The 18,059-nt window shown below is 52.8% G+C and overlaps 1 long non-coding RNA gene across 1 annotated transcript in view; it reads right to left on the minus strand.

The window, feature by feature from the left end:
* Positions 1-4,207: 4,207 nt before the first annotated feature.
* LOC121034423 (uncharacterized) overlaps positions 4,208-18,059 on the minus strand; it is a 23,993-nt gene continuing 10,141 nt past the window's right edge. Inside the window, exons 2-3 of the long non-coding RNA XR_005792441.1 lie at positions 7,591-7,846; positions 4,208-4,596 (exon numbers count right to left, since the gene is read on the minus strand). This is a non-coding gene — a long non-coding RNA (uncharacterized LOC121034423). The remainder of the gene's footprint in view (positions 4,597-7,590; positions 7,847-18,059) is intronic.

The raw sequence follows: 18,059 nt of genomic DNA on the forward strand, positions 1-18,059 counted from the left end.
ACATCCTGGTGTCGCCTTGTTTCTAACTGAACTGACTGCTAAGAGCGCTGCTCCGTGACCCTCGAGAAGGCCTCCCGGCCGGAGGAGAGCCAGCGGGGGCCCAGGGTCTCCAGCGAGCCCGGGGAGCCAGAAAGGGCCGCTTCTCAGAAAATAATGGCGCCCAAATCCCTGTTCACCTTATTTAATGCTCCAAATTTTCTGAGAGGCCTAATTGAACATTCCTCGGTGGAACCCTCTAGATGGAACAATTAGCTGGCCTCTTAGCAGCGAGCAGCTCCCTAGGCAGGCCCCAGATTTATGTCTCGTGGGGAGGCAGCCTATTAGCTGTGGCCATAAATCTCGGGGCCCTGGCTGGCAAGGTGGATTTTAATAAAATCATAGGGGACAGAGCCAGGCTGGGGCGGCAGATTTCCGGGGGGAGAGCCAACACTTGCCCGTAATTAATCGGGACACCTTTGAGCGCTGGGGAAGTGTCCAGGATTTTAATGAAAAGTCAGGAGCTGCAAACAGTGGCCAGCTGGCAACCACTCCAATCTCCCTGCTGGGGTAGGGATGTAAGGAATCGGGTGAGGGGGTGCGGGTCAGCCCTGCCAAGAGGTCTTGAAGTCGGGGTGATACTCAGTGGACACCGGGACGGTTCTTCTGTTAGTTTAACTAGGAACATACTTTCGTACCAGCTGGTAGATTGCTTCCCCAATCCGCTGAGGACCTCCTACTTTCTAGGGACCCCGTCCAGGGATCCCTGGACCTCCCCAGAGTCCAGAAGCAGGAGAGCAAGTGCCCGGCCCAACAAGGGGCTTCCTGATCCTGACTCAGGGCTTCACCACTTTGGGTCCGTGTCCCAGACCCTTCTTTGCCTCCACACGCTGGGGTGTCCCGGGGATCCACCCAGACCCTCTTTGTACCCGGTGCCTTCTCTCCTCTCTGCATTCTTTTGCAAGTCTGGATCTGCAGCGCATGCCCGTCCTTGATCCCCGGATCAGGTACCCACGTGCTCCCCAGCAGGCATCTTTCCAACGCGTCCCAAACCGGACAGCCTCCCTGCCCCCTCCCCTCCCTGCCTCCCCCCACCCCTGTCTCCCTGTCCTCACCTTGGCGGAGAGCTGCTTCACTCTGTGTGCACAGGCCCTGAACTCCGGGATGTTCCTGAGTACCCCGTCCTCAGTATGCCTTGCCAGATCTTCCCCCAAAGCCGCCCCCACTGGCCATCCTCACCAGGGCTGCCCCGCCCCCACCACTTGTCTCGGTCAGTTCGGGTCGCCGCACCAGAACATCACACACCAGGTGCTTACACAACAGATACATGTTTCTCAAGGTTCTGAGGGCTGGGAAATCCAAGATCAAGGTGCCAGTCATTTCAGACCCTGGTGAGGACGCTTCCTGGTTTGCAGATAGACGCCTTCCCATGGGCGGAGATAGAGAATTCTGGTGTCTCTTCTTGTCTTCTAAGGACGCCAATCCTATCATGGAGTTCCACCCTCATGACCTCCTGTAAACCTAATCTCCTCCCAAAGGCTCCACCTCCTAATACCTTCCCATTGGGGGTTGGGCTTCAAAATATAAACTTTGAGGGAGACACAAACATTCCATCCATGGCATCACCATTGGCTTCTGCCTCTTGGACTGCAGTCAACTCCTACCTTGTCTCCCCACTCGTGTTCTTGCCTGCCAGTCCCCTCCACACAGCAGCCCAAGAGAGCTTCTAAAAATTCAAATAAGGTCATGTCACTGCTCTGTCAAGGGCTGTGAAGGGTCTGGGATTTTAGCCTCCTTACAAGCTAACAAGCAGAAGACACAAGACTCTTGGATCAGAAACAAAGAATAGCATATTACCGACAGCAATAGCAATAGCCAGGATATCATTTTCTCAAATTCCTCAAATCCCGTAGGATGAAACAACCAGATCAAGAAATTGCCGCACACGGGCGCCTGGGTGGCTCAGTCGGTTGAGCGTCCCACTTCGGTTCAGGTCATCATGATCTCGCGGTCTGTGAGTTCGAGCCCCGAGTCGGCCTCTGTGCTGACAGCTCGGAGCCTGGAGCCTGCTTCGGATTCTGTGTCTCCCTCTCTCTCTGCCCCTCCCCTGCTCACGCTCTTGTCTCTTTCTCTGTCAAAAATAAATAAAACATTAAAAAAAATTAAAATAAAAAAAGAAATTCCTGCACAGGTAGAGGGATGCTTTACAGGAAAGGAGCCCCAAGCCTGGGGAACCTGAATCTTTTATAATGAGCTGCAAGCAAACGTGCCCTATCTTTGTCCTGGAGGGAGACATTTATCTCCATCGTGCTAGACAGCAAACAAATTGCCTTCTGTTTGGGAGGCAGACACTATCTTTATCCTCAGAGGCTGTTCACTATACAAACATCTTTGAAACGATAGTGTAGAACAAAGGTAATCAGAGCCTCTGATTGTGAGATGTGCAGAAATGCCACCGGCCCATAGAGAATCGTGTCTGCATTAATGATCTATTGCCAGATGCCAATAACGTGACAAGTTTAGTGGCTTAAACCAACACATATTTATTATCTCATTATCTCAGACTTCCGGCATCTGAAAATGGTTTTAACTGGGTTCTCTCCTGGCCGGAGGATTGGCCAGAAAAGAATCTGCTCATAAGCTCGTGCGATTATTGGCAGAATTCAGTTCCTTATGGTTGTAGGACAGAGGGTTTCTGATTCTAGCTGACTGGAGCTTGGATGCTGTCCTCAGCTCCTAGAGGTCGTCGGCAGGTCCCTGCCCAAACTTGGGCTTCCCCAAAATGGACGCACGCCTCATCAGAGCCAGCAGGGGGGGAGCCGCTTAGCAAGGTGCATGTTACAATCTTACGTACGCGGATCACATACAGGTAATCAGGTATATTCCTCATCAGCTTTGAATGTTCAGTTGGTTAGAAGGAGGTCACAGGTTATTCCCACACTCGGGAGGAGGGGAATACACAAGAGTCGGGGGTGGGGATCGTGGGGCCGCCTTGACTGCCTATCGCCACAGTCTTCCAGCATCCCCTGCTTAAAATAAGGGGACGGGTGCAGGAATTATATTTCAATTAAAAAAAATACAATGGCTTCTCACTATCTAGGATCAAACCCAACCTCCTTATACCGCTTTGTCAGGGTCTATAGACTCTGCCCCCTGCCTGTACCTCGGACCTCACCCCCTAAGGCCCTCTTCCTCACTCATTCCAACCATACGGCCTTGTGTTTCCCAAACAAACCAGCCTCTTTCCTGCCTTCACGCACGCTGTTCCTTCTGCTGCAACACTGTTCCCCTCCCTTCCACGGCCGACTCCCTCACTCTCTTCAGCCGGTCTGTTCCAGACCAGCACCACTGAGTGTGGTCAACTCCTACTTTGTCTCCTCGCTCCCTTCCCTGTCCCCTGTCCCCTCTGCACAGCAGCCCAAGGCAGCACACGTGTCACTCCCCACTTCAGCCTCCAGCCAACCCGACGACCACGTGTGCTGCTGTTGGCCCATTTTCCAAGGAGGAAACTGAGGCACAGAGGTGAAACGATTTGCTTGTGGCCACACAGGTGGTTGGCCTCAAAGGTGACGCTCCTCCTCACAGACTCCTCGGGCCTTGGCTCTACGTGCTGTCTGTCCCCGTCTAGACCCGTCTTCTCCACGGACCTTTTTGATTTCCGCCTCCCAAGGCCTGTGCTCTCCTCAGAACAGGACCGTGGCTCCCTTGCCCACCAGTGCCTGGCACACAGTAGGTGCTCCACAATGATGTATTCACTTGAATCCACTCTGTTCTCAGCAGATAGTGGATGGAAAACCACCGTGGAAACCACGTGGGGCCTGCGTGGGTTTGAGATTAGCCAAGGTTCTCTTCCCCAGGAAGGGATCCGCTCTTGACTCAGGGGGGAATCCCTGGAACCCTACCTGGTATTCGGCATTTTCTCTGTCACTCCCTCACTACAAGGGGGGGGGGGGAGGGGGCTCACAGTGCTGGAGTAGAGCCCGGATTTGGCGTCTGCCCCCAGTTGTCATGCGTGGGATCCATCCCCCATGAGTCTCCGGCGGTTCATCTGTAAGGCTGGGATGCGGTGCCGGTGTCCAGAAACCTGTCCCCGAGCAGGTGGGCAGAAAGCTGCCGTCAGCATCTCCTAGAGCAGCGTCCTGGCCCGATGCCAGACCAGGACGCTCAGGTGAGTCATTGGATGTGATTCTAGGAGGCATCCCCTGAAAAGCACACGGCCGTCCCCACTTTTTCTAAGGACACTGACACTCACCGTGTTTCAAGTGTACCCCTTACAAGCATCACAACCAACAAATGATACCTGTTTATTTGATAGCTTTGTTTGTGGAATATTCCTAGGAGATCTGAATCCCCACAGAATGTTCCTGCAGACTCCAGCCTTCGGTCTCTAGAGGGCAGGGAGACATCTTTATGATCTGTGCCTGGAAGCTGAGGGTGCCGGGCGAGTGGTTATTGGAAGCCATCCACTCCCTCCAGAGGAGAGCTTTTACGGAGGCCTAATAGAAATTTCTCACAAGGGCCTCCTGTCGGGCTCCTGGGTCATGAAGGGGACAGTCTGACAGCGAGAAGTGGACAGACTGCCTTCCGTTCCCTGCTGGCCACCGACTTTGCTTTCCCCACCTGCAAAAAAAAAAAAAAAAAAAAGGGGGGGGGACAAAAGTCTCTAGGTGCAGGTGCACTTGGAAGGATGAAGTGGTTAGAGAGAGAAAGGTGCTTTGTCCGTCTGTCCCGCAGAGCAGAGGTGGGGCACAATAGACGCTGGTCTGCTCCCCACCCCACTGCCGACTCCCTGTTTGGAAACAGAGGGAGGGGCTGGTCCAGCAACAGAACTTTCGGGAAGGAGATGGAGAGACGCCTTGTGTACGTCTGCGTGCGACAGCCCAGGCACAGCAGAATTAATCCTTCAGGTGGGGACACCCAGATGTCTCCAAACAGAGATGACAGGTCCTGGTGGGCAACCATACCAGAGAATTCCCAGTCCCCCAGCCCAGGGGTCTTGGAGACCCCGGGGGACCTCAAAGACCTCCAACCCATGCGCAGGGAACCAAGAGATCATCTAGAGTAGCTAGCGACTCTCAGTTGCACACACGAGGAAACTGAGGCCCAAACAGGGTGAGCGGCTTATCCAAGGCCTCCCGGGCGGGCCCAGCGCCTCAAATTCTCAGAGGCCCCGCTCTGCCATGGGATGGGATTAGAAATGGACCCCTTCTGTGGTTTTACCCGAGCTCCCTGCAGATCCCTGGTGTTACAGCTGGAATGTCACTTCTCGGAGGGGTCATCTCCAATCTCTTCCCAGGGGACCCTTCTAGGGGCCCAAGACATCTGTTCCGCTGGCCAACTTGCACATGTCTTGTGCACGTGTCTCCACTGCACCCTGCTTTGGAGATCTGTCAGCCTCCCTCTCTTGTGCTCCTTACCCGCGGTCCCGAGGGCCAGGCGCGGGGGCGCTGAGCGATGGGCTCACCGGTCTCTTCTCGCAGCATAAACCCGCCAGTCAGAAGTGGACCACGTAGGCTCTTCAGCGCTCTGCTCGGCACCAGCCCATCTTCCGTGTCCCCCTGGTCTCTTCCTGTCCATCCTCCTGGGTTCCGGTGACATACCCAGCTCCCAGACATCACTGCAAGGGCTGGACCCCGTCTGCCTCACCTGCTCGTCCTACGGCCTGTCATCGCTCCCTGCGTGCCACAGACACTCCTGGAGCAGCAGGTGCGACGCGGCAGAGTGCGAAGGAGGCCCTGGCTTTAATTCCAGTGCTTCCACCTAGGAGCCGTGTGGCCTTGCGGGGCGGGGCGGGGGAAGGTGGGCGACTTGACCTCTACAGGCTTCAGCTTCCTTGTCTGCAAAACGGGGGACCACACGCCCAAGCAAGGTGGATGGATTACAGGAGACAATGTCACACGACAGGGCTCAGCAGAGCGAATGGTGCATAGCAGGCGCTCAGCTGCCGGGGTCTCCCCAGTGACCTGTCTGGGATCTGGTCACCGTCCACCCCACCCACATCCCTTCAGCCTTGGGCCTTCCGTGATGACCTCCTGGCCCTGTACCCGCCACCCCACCCGCAGATTTTCTTTTCCTCCCGAGGAATGGCTGTGTGGACTACCCCAGGCCATCTCACACTGGGACCTCAGCCTGCCTGCGCGCTCGCCACTCTCCCACCAGGAAGACCCACCCCCCTCTCGAGTAGCGCCTCCTAGTGGAGGCCACGCCCACAGGCGAATCCATCCCTCCCACAGGCGGATCCCACTGCTCCCAGGGACCTACGAGTCCATTCGTCTGTGCGTGCGTGCGACAGTGCCATCCCCATCTGCTCCGTTGCGGAGTCTGTAGGACTCCGCACGGGCTGGGCACACCCACGGGCCCTGGGCAGCCTCTCGCAGATCGAAAGGACACCGAGACGTGCCCAGGAAGGGAAACTGGATGTATCCTCCGGATCAAACGGTTCAGTGAAAAGTAGCGATGCTTCCCGGGCTCCCGGTGTGCCCACTCAGCTCCCTCCTTGGTGTCTCTTCCCTCTTCAAACCCAACGGAATCCCCCCCACCTCCCGCCACGAGGCATCAGGCCCTGAACCGGCTGCCGGGCTGCCTAAGAGTAAAGCAGCATAATTATATCTTAATAATTGTTTTGCAGCATAGGATTTATAATTACTAAATGTGTGATAACTGCTCTTTAAATGCCCATGCTCTTTAAAAAACCTAATTTATAATTTACAAAGCTGACACTTCTCCCAGCGCTTTATTTTATCTTGTCGGGAGTAATGGAAGGCTAAGTTATTGAAAACCTTTATTTTTCATTAGCCTTAAATTCAACGACAATTAATGTGCCCAATTTGATTATAAACTGCACAAATTAAACAATAAAGAGCTGTCTAATGAGAAATTAATTATGAGGAAGGGAAGGGGACCTGGGCTGGATAAAAGCAATAACTTATGGCCCGTGGCAGGACGTGTCAGGTTTTAAAGGAGATGAAGGGCCCTCTCCTCAATGTGTGTCTTTGCTGATAGGACCCATCACAGATCACTTGATCCAGAAACCATAACAGGCTAGTAATTGAAACCGCCAAAATCAATAGTGCTGACAGCCTTAATTAAATTAAATATGGCTGTGATGGGCTCCCCGCGCCCGGCAGCGATGGGCCACTTGACCCTCCGGCTGAGCACGCCTGATCGAGTGGAGCCGTGGCGTGATGGATCTGACCCCAGGGGACAGTTGGGGACCGGGCTCCCGCACAAACAGGCTCTGAGAGGAAGGGGGCCGGCCCCCCACCCCCTGCTGCCGGGCCGGGGCCAGGATGCTTTCCCCCCTGGAAGGGCTGGCTCGTTCTGTTGGAAGTCGGGAGGGGGGTGTCCTGTGACATCTAACCGGGGGGTGGGCAGAGAAGCCTCCCAAGTCGGAGGAGGCAGGAGTTGAAGGCGCTGGCGAATCCCTCTGTGACGAAATGGGGCTGCTCACCCCCCCTCCCGGGAGCACACCGCTTTTGCTTCCCACCGTGGCCAGCAAGAGAAATCAGACAGGCGTGAGTGTAAATCTCAGATCCGCCGCCTAGGACGCCGGGGACCTCCCACACGTTCCTCACCCTTGCCGAGCCTCGCTCTCCTCTTCTGTAAAATGGCTACATGTGGCCAGCGAGTTGTAAGAGATGGTGCCTCAAACGCACGGCGCAGGATCAGGATGCGGGCTCCGGCTCAGGGCAATCGCTGGATGAGCCAAGGAGCTCGTAGCGGCTGCTGTCGCCGCCGAGGATTGCCTTCCCGTCTGGCAGGGAGCAAGTAGAAGCCCGGAGAGGTAACTTCAGTCGTGCAGCTCATGTAGACTCGGAATCAGCACCTCTGACCCTGAGCCAGGGTCCTTTCTTCATCGCGGTGGTGCCGCCTGAGAACGAAACACGTTTAGTGTTTGGCAAGTGCTTTTCTCTTGCTCCCCACGCGGGATCCTGACCCGTGAGAAGGGTATGGGGTTGTCAGCTCCATTTTACAGACGAGAAAACTGAGGTTCAGGCTGGTTAAGGAACCTGCCCAAGGTCATACGGTCAGTGGAGCAAAGGCTAGCACCTTGCCAACCCAGGGGCCCAGTGATGGAAACCAGACACCGACGGAGGAACCCTAAATCCCTGGCTGGGAGACCTCGTTCACACACACACTGCCAAGCTCCTAGGATCTGCGGCCTTCCCTCCTACCCCAGAGCCCTGACCGAGGGCCCGTCTTGCGAAGAAGAAGAAATATGAAGCCACTGGCTCTTATCGCTCCTTTTCCCCAAAACATCATCAAGTTAATGAGATTGAAAAACCGTGGAGCCATCTAGGTCACACACTCCCCTCTGGTCGGCACTGCAGATTTGGGGTTTAACAACGTTCCGTCCCTTCGAGACAGCCTATGGCAAATCAGCAGGACACAGGGGAGCAGAGACAGCTCCGGATCCTTCATCGAAAGCCTTGGGTGGTTCCTGTCCTGCCTCCATCATGTACCGGCTGTGTGACCTTGACTATGTGACTAAACCTCTCTGATTCTCCCCTCTACATCTGCCCATGGGAGCAAGAGTGGATGTTCTGCCTTCCTCTCAGAGCTGATGTATCACCGAAGCAGCGAGGCCCAAGAAAGAGCTCCATCAACCCGACAGTCCGCCCAAATGGTATCTCCTGTGTCTGAGATCAGACGCTGATAGTCTGCTCGCCTTAGCTGTGGGTTGACTGGAAGCAAAAAGGACGTGATCGCTTTCTGAGATAGTGTTATTTCCTTACCAAAGGAAAAAAAAAAAAGAAAGAAAGAAAGAAAAAGAAAAAAAAAGACAAAAGAAAATCAATGATTACAGAAAGAAAAAACAAAACAAAACAAAAAAAACAACCCTGGCCCGATAAACATTGGTTTTCAACATAGGAAGCTGAACAAATAAATATCTTCACGGTTTGCTTGGCTGTCGGCTGGCTTGAGCTGACTTCTTAAAGGACACGAAGTAGGGTAACCCAATGTTTATGTCAGCGCTAACAAACTGTCCCTTCATTACAGGCCTGCCGGAGATCAGAGGCCCAGATTATTGAAGGAGACGCCTCTGAGATGCCCACGCGGTTGCCGTGACAACTCCCAGAGGGCGGGAGGGGGGGCCGCTGGTTGTTGGCGGGACAGGCTCCAGGCTCTCCAGCCCAGAGTGGGGGTGATCCCGCCCCGGGCCGCTTGGCAGGGGGCTCTCTGCACCTTCAGTGCCTGGGCCGGCCCGCCCCCCGCCCCGGGGCCACGGAGGCTCCGGTGAACGTGAAATCTTGGAGGGCAGCGGGGAAGCCGCCAGGCTGTGCAGGTCAATGCCACTTTTCTTAAGGCCGGTTACCCCACTGGGGTAAACACTCCCAACAATGATGGCCGCCATGTGTCATTCAGGGCTCCTGAATGGCGCTGAGAGACTGGGCTTTGCGTCAGAGCGATCTGTGTTGAATCCCAGTCCAGCTGTGTGACCTTGAGCTAAGTCATTCAACCTCTCTGAGCCTCAGATCTAACAGCTTGTGCCTCATAGGTTTGCTGCGAAGGTCACGGGCACCCCTGTTCCAGGCGCCACGCGGCGGTCAAGCCCGCGGGCTCTGCGGCCGCACAGCATCGGGGGCTGGACTGCAGCTGGTCTGGCGCGACCTTGGGCAAGTTGTCTATCCCCTGGAACCTCAGTTTCCTCATCTAAAAAACAGGGAAGGGCGCCTGGGTGGCTCGGTCGGTTAAGCATCCAGCTTCAGCTCAAGTCATGATCTTGCGGTTGGGGAGTTCGAGCCCCGCCCTGGGCTCTGTGCTGACAGCGCAGAGCCTGCTTGAGATTCTCTCTCCCTCTCTCTCTGCCCCTCCCCTGCTCGCACTCCCCCTAAAACAAATTAAATAAACATGAACACCAAGTAAATGAAAATTTAAAAATGGAGAAAAAAGCACCCAGCTCAAATGAACTGATAGACGTAAAGCACCAAGGTAGCAGATAAATATTATTACTCAGTACCAGAAGCATCAGACCACGAGGGTCCTGGCGTCCCCAGTCTACACTCTAAGAGGAATCCAAAGCTGCCAGGGGCCCGATGCCTCCTCCGAGGGAGATCGCATCATCTTGCTGCAACTTACGTCCCGGCATGTCTGAGCGCAAAGCCAGTGCTCAACTCATTCCGCTGTGAGCCACGGTGGCTGCTATGGGGAATCATACTGCACACACACACACACACACACACACTGCCCTACAGCATGAATTGCCAGGGAAATTACGGATACCCTGGGGAAAAAATTGCAACATGGGAGAAGAGCCCTCACCGAATCACAGTCCCTCGGTCACTGACTCAGGTAGCCGCTAGCCACAGACCACACTCACCCTGCAGCTCCTCCCGGGCTCCAGGGTGAAGGGAGTGAATGGCATTTGCTCTCCTGGCCAGGAGCTGGGAGCTGCGTGAACCACAGTAAAATGCAGAGGGGCGATCAGCTTGATGGGGGGCAGGTGCTTCTTCACCGAGCCTGGCTACGGAATTCACCCGAAAATCTCTCCACTAATTCATTCATTCATTCATTCATTCATTCATTCATCTGGCGTGGACCACCAGGGGTGAGAAGGAGTCTGAAATCAAAGCCCCGATGAGATACCCGTCAGTCAGGATGGCTGCTTTCAAAAAAAAAAAAAAAAATGGGGCACCCAGGGGGCTCAGTAGGTTGAGCCTCCGACTCTCGGTTTCGGCTCAGGACGTGATCTCGTGGTTTGTGAGTTCAAGCCCGCGTCGGGCTCTGCGCTGTCAGTGTGGAGCCTGCTTGGGATTCTCTCTCTCCCTCTCTCTTTGCTCCTCCCCTATTAGCACTCTGTCTCTCTCAAAATACGTAGATAAACTCAAAAAAAAAAAAAAAAGCAGGAAGTAATTGCTGGTGAGGGTGTGGAGGATGGGGCTCTCGTATGTTGCTGGTAAGGTGATGAAACAGGGCAGCTGCTGAAGAAAATAGTACGAGGAGTCCATAAGAACATAAACACAGAATCGCCATGTGACCCAGCAATGCCACTGGGCATGCACCCAAAGAATCGAAGGCAGGGACTCAGAGATTCGCACACCCACATTCACAGCTTATTTACCATAGCCTAAAGCTGGAAACAACCCAAATGCCCACCAGCAGATGAATAGATAAGTCAATGTGGTCTAATCCATCAGCTTTAAACAGGAAGGACAGTCCAACACCTGCTACCACATGGACGAACCTGGAGGACATTGTGCTCAGTGAATTAAGCCAGTCACAAAAGGACAAACCCTGCATGCCTCCACTTATATGGGGTCCCCAGAGAAGTCAGATGCATAGAGAGAAAGTAGATGGTGGGTGCGGGGGGCAAGGGGAAGAGGGGACACGGGAAGTGAGTGTTTAATGGGGCTAGAGCATCAGTTTGGGAAGATGAGAAAGTTCTGGAAGCAGAGGGTAGGGATGGTTGCGCAACACTTGAATGGGCTTAACGCCACTGAAGTATACGCTTAAAACCGGTTAAAATCGTGGGGCGCCTGGGTGGCTCAGTCGTTGAGTGCCTGCCTCTTGACTTCCGCTCAGGTCACCATCTCCTGGTCCGTGGGTTCGAACCCTGCCTCGAGCTCTGAGCTGACAGTGCGGAGCCTGCTTGGGATTCTCTCTCTGTCCCTCTCTCTCTGCCTCTCCCCAACTCGTGTGCTCTGTGTCTCTCTCTCTCTCTCTCAAAATAAATACGCTTTAAAAAATGGTTAAAATGGCAAAGTCTATGTATAATCGATCACACACACACAAAGAAGTCTGGACAAGAAATAAAAGACACAGTGGATGGAACAGCCAGTTCTAAATATCAGGGGCTAGACACAGACCAACCCATCAGCCGGCCGCAATCCACGAGGTGCCTACTGTGTGCGGAAGCAGGGAGGGGGAGGCAGCGAATGGGATGAAAAAGCCACTTCTGCGGTGCGTCACGAGCCTTGTTAGAATGCTGTTCCAGATTCAGCAAGGCTGGGCTCTGATTTCTCACCCGCAAATCTAACCAGCTCCCAGGTGATGCTGAAACGCTGACGCTGTGCATGGAGTACAGAGTGCTCAGCGCGGGTGTGGACGTGACCCTTGTGTGCCTGCTTGGCTCACTCAGAGGGGCCCTGCAGGCGGGAAGGCGGACAGAAGCTGGGTGTCAAACAGCTGAACCACTGCTTTCTTGCCGGTAGAGCCCCGACTGCAGGGGCTGAGAGACAGAGAAAAGGGATTGAAGAGAGAGTCAGAGAGAAGAGATTTAAGACTGGCTCATGCGATTTAAGGGCCGGCAGCTCCGAAATCCGTAAGGCGGGCCGGCAAGCGGGAAAGAGCTGATGTCGCAAGCTCGAGACCAAAATCCGCAGGCCAGAAGCTCAGGCGGGGTTTCTGTGACGCGGTCTTTGAGGAGAATTCCTTCCTCTTTGAGAAACTTCGGGCTTTGCTCTCAACACCTTCAGCTGATTGGGTGCGGCCCACCCACATCGTGGAGGCTCATCTCCTTTACTCAAAGTCCACGGATCTAAATGTTCATCGAGTCTAAAGTGTAACCTTGACTGCAACCCCTAGACTGGTGTTGGATCAAACAAGCCGGCCCATAGCCTGGCCACGTTCACGCATAACATTAACCATCATGCGGCTCACTAGCCAGCACCTGAGTTCTCTGGCCCTCAGCACCCGCCTCGGTAGAATGGGGATAAGCAAGGTCACGGCACACGGTGACTGGGAGGCCTCAAATCAAGTCAAAATGAACGCTTGGCACGCTGGAAACAAGAAACAAACGTTCTGCCTTCCCAGCCTCCGCACGGGGCCCTCCGAGCCGGGCCTCACGCAGGACCCCAAGGGCCTGTGCTCCCCTAGGGAGCCCAAGTAGGCGTGGATGGCAAGAACCAGGCCCGGGCTGACAAAGGTAGGGGGTGTTCCTCGGGGGGAGGGCAGCGGCCACATCGCCCTCCGGAGACAGAGTCCCCGCAGGGAGAAGGAAGTCAGTCCCAGATTCCAGAAAAGGGAGCCGCCTCTGGTCTGGTCACATTACTCCGCCCTGACTGCTGCCGCGGAAAGAATCTGTGGGGTGTTGGAGAGCTGCAGACATGTCAGTGAGGATGAGGCCGGAGCCCCTTGAATCCAGATGACCCTCCAGAGAGAAAAACTCAGGTCCCTCCCGCCATATGCTGCCAGGGACTGCTGCTCGCGGGGACCTCTGCCTGTGCTCCGTGGGAAAGGGGATGTGTGTTTATTGATTTTGCAGTTGGGTCCAAGCCTCTTTGCGTGGCCTCTCAGGGCCTCCAGATCCGGCCTCCCGCTCTGAGCCTTGCAGCTAATGTTGGCCAGCACCCCGCCCGTCTCAGATGACAGTCTGCGTCCTGCGGGACCGTTCACAGTGTGCCTGCATCGAATAGTGTCCCCCCTCCCCCGGCCCAATGCATGTCCACCTGGAACCTGCAAATGTGGCCCTTCTTTGGGAACACGGTCGTTGCAGAGGGGATTAAGATGTGAGGCCGTGCTGGACGGGTTGTGCCGGGATCCAGCATGACGGGTGCCGTTAGGAGAACAGAAGAGATACAGAGGCACACGGAGCACCGTGTGAAGACAGGGGCAGAGACCGACCGGAGCGTTACATCTGCAAACCAAGGATGTTGGGAACCACCGGAAGCTGGAAGAGTCAAGCAAGGGCTGTTGCCTCGATTCTTCGGAGGGCATGATTTTGAGGACTTCCGGTCTTGATTTTGGACTTCCGGTGAGAACGTTTGCTGTTGTTTGAAGCCCCACCCCCACGTGTGGCTGTCACAACATCGTCAGGAAACTGATACGCCTTTCGACAGCAGCTCCCGGCCACGCCAGCGCATATATAGCCCCCAGGACTGCCCGATTCCAGTCCCCAGCAAAGGCCCAGTCCCCTGGGGAGCCCCCCTTCCCCTCAGTGCTGACCAGATCTGTGGTCACTGCCTGGGATACAGGAAGGCTCCCATAGGTGAGTGTGGCCCCTTCCCCCATGAGCCAGGGTCTGGAGGGTTGATCGCAGCCCCACACCTTTCCGGGGCCTGGGCTCAGCTTGGAGGCCATGACAAAGGGTTTATTTCTGGCATCGCTGACCTGGAGGTATAAACACATACCTGGTCGAGACACAGCCATTCCTCTCTTGGACTTCAAAATAAACTCATCTCTGTAATTGATAGTCTCTGCACATCACAGGCCTTTATTAAACCTGGCAGGACCTCTGAAGGGCAGGGAAGGTCGCCCAAGGGCAAGGACAAGAGGCTCCTGAACTCTCTGGGCAGAGTTCTCTCACCTCAGCCCCTGATCTCCCTGCTCCCCCTCCTCTCTTTCCTCTCTCTCCTTCTCCTCCTGTCCCCTCCTCCTCTCCTGCCTCTGCCCCTCCTCCATCCCTCCTCAAGCCTTTCCTGGCTCCGAAGGGACCCCTGTCATCCACAGCCACCACCCACCCCAGGAGCCCATCAGGCACCCTCAACACACTCCGCTCCCTCCCGACCCACATTTTCATGTCTCTTGGAGTCCACCACCCCCCATCCCCACAGGCCTCCCTAGATTAGGAAACAGCTTCTGAACCTGCCCTCTCTCATTTTCCTCTCTCTCCAGCGTCATGCTCTTGACTGAGCCACAGGTATCTGCCTAAAGAAGCCTGCCTGGTGCTGCCCCCTGCACAAACCCTTCCATGGCTCCCCACTGCCTTTGGGTTAAAGCTGTAATTTCTCAGTCTCACCTACCAAGTCCTTTGAGCTGCAGCCGTAGACCTACTCAGCCATCTCCCAGGACTGCCTTCACAGTCTATGCTCCACCCCATCTCGAAAAGTCACATGGCACACACAAGGGTCAAACCCCAGGCCTTAGAAAATGCTGGCCCTTCTTCCCTGCAATTTCTCTCCTGCTTCTCCTTCCGGGCCTGGATCGGATGTCTGCTCTCTCTTGAGTTCATGGGACTTCAGAGTTACGTACCCACCGACGGCATTCGCAGCTCCCTAGAACTTGCTAGTGGGGGGCTCCTGTGGGCCAGCCCACAGGGGTGGGTCCGTTCCTTCCTGGCAGGTGAGTGGGCCCCCAAATTGTCATGACCATGGGAAGGGGCCTGGCCCTGCCTCACTGTGGACCTTTTCACCTCCTCAAGGGTGAAGGGAAAATATCTTTGCATCCCTAAAAGCTAGTCTGAATCTGGAACAAACCGTGTCAATAAAAGCTCATCGGATAAAGGAGAGAGATAGTCACAAGTACAAAGAACAGACGATGGATGACAAGAGAGGGAGCAGTGAGGACGGGGGCAGAAGAAGAGGAATGAGACCCATACTCATCTCAGAGCACGCTCCCCAGGCACCCACGGTGGTACCCATTTTATAGCTGTGGAAACTGAGGCCAGAGGAGTCCAAGGCAATTACCCCAAAACCACACGCATGTGAGACCCTGTGACATCTGCCTTAGTCTCTGAAAGACTTGTGGGCATTTTCATGCAACTGGCTATCTCTTCCCCCATCCCTGTGCCACTGAGTTTTCCAACACTTCCAATTCACAAATACAGGTAATGTTTCTCTTTATGAAAGCAGTGTGTGCTTGTTTTAAAGAACTAGGAAGTGAAGAAAAACATTCACTATCTTGAGAGAGAGAGAGCATGTGTGCGTGCACAAGTTGGGGAGGAGCAGAGAGAGAGAGAGAGAGAATCCCAAGCAGGCTCTCAACTGTCCGTGGAGAGTCTGATGCGGGGCTCGAACCCACGAACCATGAGATCATGTTCTGAGCCGAAGTCCGGCGCTTTACAACTGAGCCACCCAGACACCCCAAATCTTGCTTTTTTTTCACATGTTACTGTACCTTAAGCCTTTCTCCACATCCTTAGAAAATCTTCCTAACCGTTGCTTTTCACTTTCTTGTTAAGCCCGTGGTAAGTGCAGGGTCCCTGCTCCAGGTACGTGTTTACATTCACAACTTAGTGTGTAGATGCACCATGGTTTATTGAACTTTCTCCTATGGTTGGGCATTTAAACGGGTTTGGTTTTGCACTATTATAATAGTCCCACAATCAACTTCTAGGAGCATAATTTTTTTTTTAATTTTTTTTTTCAACGTTTATTTATTTTTGGGACAGAGAGAGACAGAGCATGAACAGGGGAGGGGCAGAGAGAGAGGGAGACACAGAATCGGAAACAGGCTCCAGGCTCCGAGCCATCAGCCCAGAGCCCGACGCGGGGCTCGAACTCCCGGACCGCGAGATCGTGACCTGGCTGAAGTCGGACGCTTAACCGACTGCGCCACCCAGGTGCCCCAAGGAGCATAATTTTTAATCTGTGCTTGGATAAGCTATCAGGTTTGAAAAGTTAACCATTACAATAGACTGAATTGTGTCGTCCCCCCCCCCCCCCACCAAACTCCGCAAATTCATACGGACCTTCCTCGACTTCTGGTGGGGTTACATCCCGATCAATCCGTTGTAAGTCGAAAATATTGTGAGTTGAAAATGCGTTGGATACATGCATCTAACCTACCGAACGTCATGGCTTAGCTAGCTGATCTTAACTGTGTTCAGAACACTTGGATTCGCCTGTAGGTGGGCAAAATCATCTAACACAAGCCCATTTTATGACAAAGGGTTGACTCTTTCATAGCAGTTATCGAACACCGTACTGAAGTGACAAACAGAATGGTCGTGAGCGTATCGCTGATTTACCCTCATGATTGCGCGGCTGCCTGGGAGCTGTGCTCACTGACCCTGCAGAGCGCCACCAGAGAGGGTCATACCATGTCGCTAGCCCAGAAAAAGATCAAAACTCAATATCTGAAGTCCAGGTGCTACTGAATGCGTATCACCTCCGCACCATCGTACCCTTGAAAAATCGGAAGCTGGACCACTGTAAGTCAGGGATTGTCTGCACGTGGAAGCCCTAACCCTTCCATGGGACTGTCCGGAGACAGGGCTGCGGGGAGGCCATTCAGATTACATGAGGTCATCGAGCAGGGTCCTAATGCTAGAGGATTGGCGGCCTTGAGAGAGGAGGAAGAGAGACATCTCGCTCTGTCTCCATGCACACACGGAAGAAAGCCCACGTGAGCGCACAGCGAGAAGGCGCCGTGTGCAAGCCAGGTTGTGGTCTTCACGAGAACCCCACCCCGCTGGAACCGTGAGTTCAGACTCCCAGCCTCTAGAGCTGTGAGAGAGTAAAGTTCTGTTGCTTCAGCCCCCCAGTCTGTGGTGTTACGGCGGCCTGAAGTAAGACGGATTATATCATGTGCATGATCTTGGTAGCGGTGAAGGCTTTATGGGTGTTTACATTTATAAACCTTTTTATTTTATTTTATTTTGTTTTGTTTTATTTTATTGTTTTTTTTTGTTTTGTTTTATTTTATTGTTTTGTTTTATCTTGTTTTATTTTATTTTATTATTTTGTTTTATTTTATTTTATGTTATTATTTTGTTTTATCTTATTTTATTTTATTATTGTTTTTTTCTTTTGTTTTATCTTATTTTATTTTATTGTTTTGTTTTATCTTATTTTATTGTTTTGTTTTGTTTATCTTATTTTATTTTATTTTATTGGTTTTGTTTTATCTTATTTTATTTTATTATTTTGTTTTATTTATTTTATTGTTTTTTGTTTTATCTTATTTTATTTTATTGTTTTGTTTTGTTGTATCTTGTTTTTATTTTATTTTATTATTTTGTTTCATCTTATTTTATTTTATGTTATTATTTTGTTTTATCTTATTTTATTTTATTTTGTTTTATTTTTTTATTGTTGTTTTGTTTTGTTTTATCTTATTTTATTTTATTGTTTTGTTTTACCTTGTTTTTTTGTTTTTTCCAACGTTTATTTATTTTTGGGACAGAGAAAGACAGAGCATGAACGGGCGAGGGGCAGAGAGAGAGGGAGACACAGAATCAGAAACAGGCTCCAGGCTCTGAGCCATCAGCCCAGAGCCCGACGCGGGGCTCGAACTCACGGACCGCAAGATCGTGACCTGGCTGAAGCCTAACCGACTGCGCCACCCAGGCGCCCCTGTTTTACCTTGTTTTATTGTTTTGTTTTGTTTTATCTTGTTTTAATTTATTTTATTGTTTTGTTTTATTTTATTTTATTATTTTGTTTTATCTTATTTTATTTTATTGTTTTGTTTTATCTTATTTT

This window comes from Herpailurus yagouaroundi, unplaced genomic scaffold (genome assembly GCF_014898765.1).
Source record: "Herpailurus yagouaroundi ecotype Mexico unplaced genomic scaffold, PumYag 28, whole genome shotgun sequence".
Lineage (NCBI taxonomy): Eukaryota > Metazoa > Chordata > Mammalia > Carnivora > Felidae > Herpailurus > Herpailurus yagouaroundi.